Consider the following 7,579-nt stretch of genomic DNA (forward strand, 5'->3'; position numbering starts at 1 on the left):
AAAAATCTTTCAAAAATTTCTCCTTTGTTTTCGAAAAAAAAATGTTTTCAAAAATCTATTTTCCTTCAGAATTTTTAAGAATAAATTCTAGTGTTTCATGAAGCATGTGAAGCCTGGCTGGCTGTAAAGCCATGTCTAAATTCTTTTGGACTGAGGCTTCCACTCATAAGTATATGAAGTTGGATGAAATATCAGCTGTTGTATACATGAGAGGTATCTATGTTTGCTGAATCTTGGCTGGCCATTGGCCATGTCTAGTATTTTGGACTGGAGTTTTCATTGAAAGCTTGGCTGGCTAGTGAGCCATGTCTAATTCCTGGACTGAAGCTTTAGACTAAGAGCACAAGATTCCTGGAATTCATATTAAAGATTTTGAAATCCTTATTTTTGTTTTTCAAATAATTTTCGAAAAAATCCAAAAAAATTAGAAAATCATAAAAATAAAAAATATTTGTTGTGTTTCTTGTTTGAGTCTTGAGTCATATCATAAGTTTGGTGTCACTTGCATATGCATCTTGCATTTTTAGAAAATTCATGCATTCATAGTGTTCATCATGATCTTCAAGTTGTTCTTGGTAAGTCTTCTTGTTTGATCTTGATGATTTCATGTTTTGTGTCTTTTCTTGTTTTTCATATGCATTCTTGAATTTTTAGTGTCTAAGCATTAAAGAATTCTAAGTTTGGTGTCTTGCATGTTTTCTTTGCATTAAAAATTTTTCAAAAATATGTTCTTGATGTTCATCATGATCTTCATAGTGTTCTTGGTGTTCATCTTGACATTCATAGCATTCTTGCATGCATCACATGTTTTGATCTAAAATTCTCATGCATTGCATAATTTTCATATTTTTCTCCCTCATCATAAAAATTCAAAAATCAAAAAAATTATCTTCCCCTTTTTCTCTCATCAAATTCGAAAATTTGAGTTGATTTTTTCAAAAATTTTTAAAATCAAATTGTTTCTTATGAGTCAAATCAAATTTTCAATTTGAAAATCTTATCGTTTTCTTAATTTTACATCATATTTTCGAAAATAACATCAACAATTAATGTTTTGATTCAAAAATTTCAAGTTTGTTACTTGCTTGATAAGAAAGATTCAAACTTTAAGTTCTAGAATCATATCTTGTGATTTCTTGTGAACCAAGTCATTAATTGTGATTTTAAAAATCAAATCTTTTTCAAAACTAATTTCTATCATATCTTTTCAAAAATTTCTTTTCATCTTATCTTTTTCAAAAATTTGATTTCAAAATATCTTTTCTAACTTCCTAACTTCTTATCTTTTCAAAATTTGTTTCAACTAACTAACTAACTTTTTGTTTGTTTCTTATCTTTTTCAAAACCACCTAACTAACTCTCTCTCTCTAATTTTCGAAAATATCTTCCCTCTTTTTCAAAAATCTCTTTTTAATTAACTAATTATTTTAATTTTTAAATCTTAATTTTCGAAAATTACTAACATTTTTCAAAAACTATTTTCAAAAATCACTAACTCTTTTTCAAAAATTATTTTCGAAAATTCCTTCTCTCTCATCCCCTTCTATTTATTTATTCATCTACTAACATCTCTTCCTCACACCACCAAAAATCCGAACCCTCTCTTTCTCTGAGTTCAAATTTTTTTCTTTTTTTCTTCTACTAACACAAGGACCACTATACTGTGGTATAAAGGATCCATATTATTATTATTATTATTTCTGTGCCCTCTTCTTTGTCATACGAGCAGGAGCAAGGACAAGAATATTCTTGTTGAAGCAGATCCAGAACCTGAAAGGACTCTGAAGAGAAAACTAAGAGAAGCTAAAATACAACAATCCAGAGATAACCTTTCAGAAATTTTCGAACAGGAAGAAGAGATGGCAGCCGAAAATAATAATAATGCAAGGAGAATGCTTGGTGACTTTACTGCACCTAATTCCAATTTACATGGAAGAAGCATCTCCATTCTTGCCATTGGAGCAAACAACTTTGAGCTGAAACCTCAATTAGTTTCTCTGATGCAGCAGAACTGCAAGTTTCATGGACTTCCATCTGAAGATCCTTTTCAGTTCTTAACTGAATTCTTGCAGATATGTGATACTGTTAAGACTAATGGAGTAGATCCTGAAGTCTACAGGCTCATGCTTTTCCCTTTTGCTGTAAGAGACAGAGCTAGAATCTGGTTGGACTCTCAACCCAGAGACAGCCTGAACTTTTGGGATAAGCTGGTCACGGCTTTCTTAGCCAAGTTCTTTCCTCCTCAAAAGCTGAGCAAGCTTAGAGTGGATGTTCAAACCTTCAGACAGAAAGAAGGTGAATTCCTCTATGAAGCTTGGGAAAGATACAAACAGTTGACCAAAAAGTGTCCTTCTGACATGCTTTCAGAATGGACCATCCTGGATATATTCTATGATGGTTTATCTGAGCTATCAAAGATGTCATTAGATACTTCTGCAGGTGGATCCATTCACCTAAAGAAAACGCCTGCAGAAGCTCAAGAACTCATTGACATGGTTGCAAATAACCAGTTCATGTACACTTCTGAAAGGAATCCTGTGAATAATGGGACGCCTATGAAGAAGGGAGTTCTTAAGGTTGATACTCTGAATGCCATATTGGCTCAGAACAAAATATTGACTCAGCAAGTCAATATGATTTCTCAGAGTCTGAATGGAATGCAAGCTGCATCCAACAGTACTCAAGAGGCATCTTCTGAAGAAGAAGCTTATGATCCTGAGAACCCTGCAATAGCAGAGGTGAATTACTTAGGTGAACCTTATGGAAACACCTATAACTCATCATGGAGAAATCATCCAAATTTCTCATGGAAGGATCAAAAGCCTCAACAAGGCTTTAATAATGGTGGAAGAAACAGGTTTAACAATAATAAACCCCTTCCATCATCCACTCAGCAACAGACAGAGAATTCTGAGCAGAATCCATCTAGCTTAGCAAACTTAGTCTCTGATCTATCCAAGGCCACTGTAAGTTTCATGAATGAAACAAGGTCTTCCATTAGAAATTTGGAAGCACAAGTGGGCCAGCTGAGTAAAAGGATCACTGAAATCCCTCCTAGCACTCTCCCAAGCAATACAGAAGAAAATCTAAAAGGAGAGTGCAAGGCCATTGACATAACTAAAATGGCCGAACCCAATGAGGGAGAGGAGGACGTGAATCCCAAGGAGGAAGACCTCCTGGGACGTCCAGTGATCAATAAGGAGCTTCCCTCTGAGGAACCAAAGGACTCTGAGGCTCATCTAGAGACCATAGAGATCCCATTAAACCTCCTGATGCCATTCATGAGCTCTGATGAGTATTCCTCTTCTGAAGAGAATGAGGATGTTACTGAAGAGCAAACAGCCAAGTTTCTTGGTGCAATCATGAAGCTGAATGCCAAATTATTTGGCATTGATACTTGGGAAGCTGAACCTCCCTTGTTCATCAATGAACTAAGTGATCTGGATCAACTGACATTGCCTCAGAAGAGACAGGATCCTGGAAAGTTCATAATACCTTGTACTATAGGCACCATGATCTTTAAGGCTCTGTGTGACCTTGGTTCAGGGATAAACCTCATGCCCTTCTCTATAATAGAGAAACTGGGAATCTATGGGGTGCAAGCTGCTAGAATCTCATTAGAGATGGCAGATAATTCAAGAAAACAGGCTTATGGACAAGTAGAGGACGTGTTAGTAAAGGTTGAAGGCCTTTACATCCCTGCTGATTTCATAGTCCTGGATACTGTAAAGGAAGAGGATGAATCCATCATCCTAGGAAGACCTTTCCTAGCCACAGCAAGAGCTGTGATTGATGTGGACAGAGGAGAATTGATCCTTCAAATGAATAAGGACAACCTTGTATTTACAACTCAAGGATCTCTCTCTGCATCCATGGAGAGGAAGCAGAAAAAGCTTCTCTCAAAGCAGAGTCAAACAAAGCCCCCACAGTCAAACTCTAAGTTTGGTGTTGGGAGGCCACAACCAAACTCTAAGTTTGGTGTTGAACTCCCATATCCAAACTCTAAGTTTGGTGTTGGAGAGTCTCAACAATGCTCTGAACATTTATGAGGTTCCATGAGAGCCCACTGTCAAGCTATTGACATTAAAGAAGCGCTTGTTGGGAGGCAACCCAATTTTTATTTATCTAACAATATTTTTCTTAGTTATATGTCTTTATAGGTTCATGATCATGTGGAGTCACAAAATGAATATAAAAATTGAAAACGGAATCAAAAACAGCAGAAGAAAAATCACACCCTGGAGGAGCATCTGCCTGGCGTTCAACGCCAGAACAAAGCATGGTTCTGGCGCTGAACGCCCAAAATGGGCAGCATCCTGGCGCTGAACGCCCAGAACAAGCATGGTTCTGGTGTTCAACACCAGAAATGGCTAGTAAATGGGCGTTGAACGCCCAAAATGGGCACCAACCTGGCGTTGAACGCCCAGAGTTGTGTGCAAGGGCATTTTGCATGCCTAAATTGGTGCAGGGATGTAAATGCCTTGACACCTCAAGATCTGTGGCCCCCATAGGATCATCTCAGGATCTGTGGACCCCACAGGATCATCTCAGGATCTGTGGACCCCACAGGATCATCTCAGGATCTGTAGACCCCACAGGATCCCCACCTACCTCCACTCACTTCCTCTCATCCCTCACCACTCTCTTTCACACAACCCCATAAACACTCTTCCCCAAAAACCCTTCACCAATCACCTCAATCTCTCTTCCCCATCACCTCTTCACCACTCACATCCATCCACTCTTCCCCATAAACCTACCTCATAAACTCCACCTACCTTCAAAATTCAAAACCAATTTCCCACCCAAACCCACCCTAAATGGCCGAACCTTAACCCACCTCCCTCCCCTATATATAGCCCTCCATTCTTCCTCATTTTCACACAACACAACCCTCTCCTCTCTACTTGGCCGAAACACACTTCACCCCTCTTCTCCATATTTTCTTCTTCTTCTTCATCTATTCTTTCTTTTATTGCTCGAGGGCGAGCAATATTCTAAGTTTGGTGTGGTAAAAGCATAAGCTTTTTGTTTTTCCATTACCATTGATGGCACCTAAGACCGGAGAATCCTCTAGAAAGGGAAAAGGGAAGACAAAAACTTCCACCTCCGAGTCATGGGAGATGGAAAGGTTCATCTCCAAAGCCCATCAAGACCACTTCTATGATGTTGTGGCCAAGAAGAAGGTGATCCCTAAGGTCCCTTTCAAACTCAAAAGAAATGAGTATCCGGAGATCTGACATGAAATTCAAAGAAGAGGTTGGTAAGTTCTAACAAACCCCATCCAACAAGTCGGCATCCTAATGGTTCAAGAGTTCTATGCCAATGCATGGATCACCAAGAACCATGATCAAAGTAAGAACCCGGATCCAAAGAACTATGTTACAATGGTTCGGGGGAAATACTTAGATTTTAGTCCGGAAAATGTGAGGTTGGCGTTTAACTTGCCTATGATGCAAGGAGATGCACGCCCCTACACTAGAAGGGTCAACTTTAATCAAAGGTTGGACCAAGTCCTTATGGACATATGTGTGGAAGGAGCTCAATGAAAGATTGACTCCAAGGGCAAGCCGGTTCAACTAAGAAGATTGGACCTCAAGCCTGTGGCTAGAGGATGGTTGGAGTTCATTCAATGCTCAATCATTCCCACTAGCAACCGATCTGAAGTCACTGTGGATCGGGCCATCATGATTCACAGCATCATGATTGGAGAGGAAATAGAAGTTCATGAAGTCATCTCTAATGAACTCTACAAAATAGCCGAAAAGTCATCCCCCATGGCAAGGCTAGGTTTTCCTCATCTTATCTGCCATCTATGTTACTCAGCTGGAGCTTTCATAGAAGGGAACACTCCTATTAAGGAAGAGAAGCCCATTGGTGCACGAATTGTGAATCACACTTTTCACAACTCGTACCACTAACCAGCAAGTGCACTGGGTCGTCCAAGTAATACCTTACGTGAGTAAGGGTCGAATCCCACGGAGATTGTTGGTTTGAAGCAATCTATAGTTATCTTGAAATTCTTAGTCAGGAAGTCAATTGTATTTATCAGTTGAATTGCGAATAAACAAGAGAGCATGGGTTAAAGGTTACTTGTTATGCAGTAATGGAGAATATGTTGAAGTTTTGGAGATGCTTTGTCTTCTGAACCTCTGCTTTCCTCTGTCCTCTGGTTCACGCACGCACGTCCTTCTATGGCAAGCTGTGTGTTGGGGCATCACCGTTGTCAATGGTTACATCCCCTCCTCTTGTAAAAATGATCCAAATGCTCTGTCACAGCACGGCTAATCATCTGAGGTTCCCGATCGTGCTGGAATAGGATTCACCCTCCTTTTGCGTCTGTCACTACGCCCAGCACTCACGAGTTTGAAGTTCGTCACAGTCATTCAATCCCTGAATCCTACTCGGAATACCACAGACAAGGTTTAGACTTTCTGGATTCTCATGAATGCCGCCATCAATCTAGCTTATACCACGGAGATTCTGATTAAGGAATCTAAGAGATATTCATTCAATCTGATGTAGAACGGAGGTGATTGTCAGACACACGTTCATGGATTGAGGAAGGTGATGAGTGTCACTGATCATCACCCTCTCCATAGTTAGGCGCGAATGGATATCTTAGATAGGAACACGCATGTTTGAATGGAAAACAGAAATACTTGCATTAATTCATCGAGACACAGCAGAGCTCCTCACCCCCAACAATGGAATTTAGAGACTCATGCAGTCAAAGAGTACAAAGTTTAGATCTAAAATGTCATGAGATACAAGATAAGTCTCTAAAAGTTGTTTAAATACTAAACTAGTAGCCTAGGTTTACAGCAATTGAGTAAACTATAACAGATGGTATAGAGATCCACTTCTGGGGCCCACTTGGTGTGTGCTGGGGCTGAGACTTAAGCAATTCACGTGCATAAGGCCATTTTGGGCGTTCAACGCCAGGTTTGGATCCATTTCTGGCGTTGAACTCCAACTTTTAATCCTTTTCTGGCGCTGGACGCCAGAATTGGGCAGAGAACTGGCGTTGAACGCCAGTTTACGTCATCTATCCTTGAGCAAAGTATAGACTATTATATATTGCTGGAAATCCCTGGATGTCTACTTTCCAACGCAATTAGAAGCACGCCATTTTGAGTTTTGTAGCTCCAGAAAATCCACTTTGAGTGCAGGGAGGTCAGAATCCAACAGCATTAGCAGTCCTTTTTCAGCCTGAATCAGATTTTTGCTCAGCTCCCTCAATTTCAGCCAGAAAAATACCTGAAATTACAGAAAAACACACAACTCATAGTAAAGTCCAGAAATATAAATTTTTCCTAAAAACTAATGGAAATGAACTAAAAACTAACTAAAACATACTAAAAACTATATGAAATTAACCCCAAAAAGCGTATAAAATATCTGCTCATCACAACACCAAACTTAAACTGTTGCTTGTCCTCAAGCAACTAGACAAATAAAATAGGAGACTAATAGGTTGAGAAGCAATAATATCTCAGAGTTTTTGAGTGAAGCTCAGATTCTAATTAGATGAGCGGGACTAGTAGCTTTTTGCTTCCGAACAGTTTTGGCATCTCAC

General features: G+C 39.3%; 1 non-coding gene across 1 annotated transcript; it reads right to left on the bottom strand.

The window, feature by feature from the left end:
• Nucleotides 1–2,255: 2,255 nt before the first annotated feature.
• LOC112745847 (small nucleolar RNA R71) lies at nucleotides 2,256–2,363 on the bottom strand. The gene has a single exon (XR_003173755.1). It is a non-coding gene; the product is annotated as a small nucleolar RNA R71 (small nucleolar RNA).
• Nucleotides 2,364–7,579: the final 5,216 nt, after the last annotated feature.

Source organism: Arachis hypogaea, chromosome 14 (genome assembly GCF_003086295.3).
Source record: "Arachis hypogaea cultivar Tifrunner chromosome 14, arahy.Tifrunner.gnm2.J5K5, whole genome shotgun sequence".
NCBI classification, from domain to species: Eukaryota; Viridiplantae; Streptophyta; class Magnoliopsida; order Fabales; family Fabaceae; genus Arachis; species Arachis hypogaea.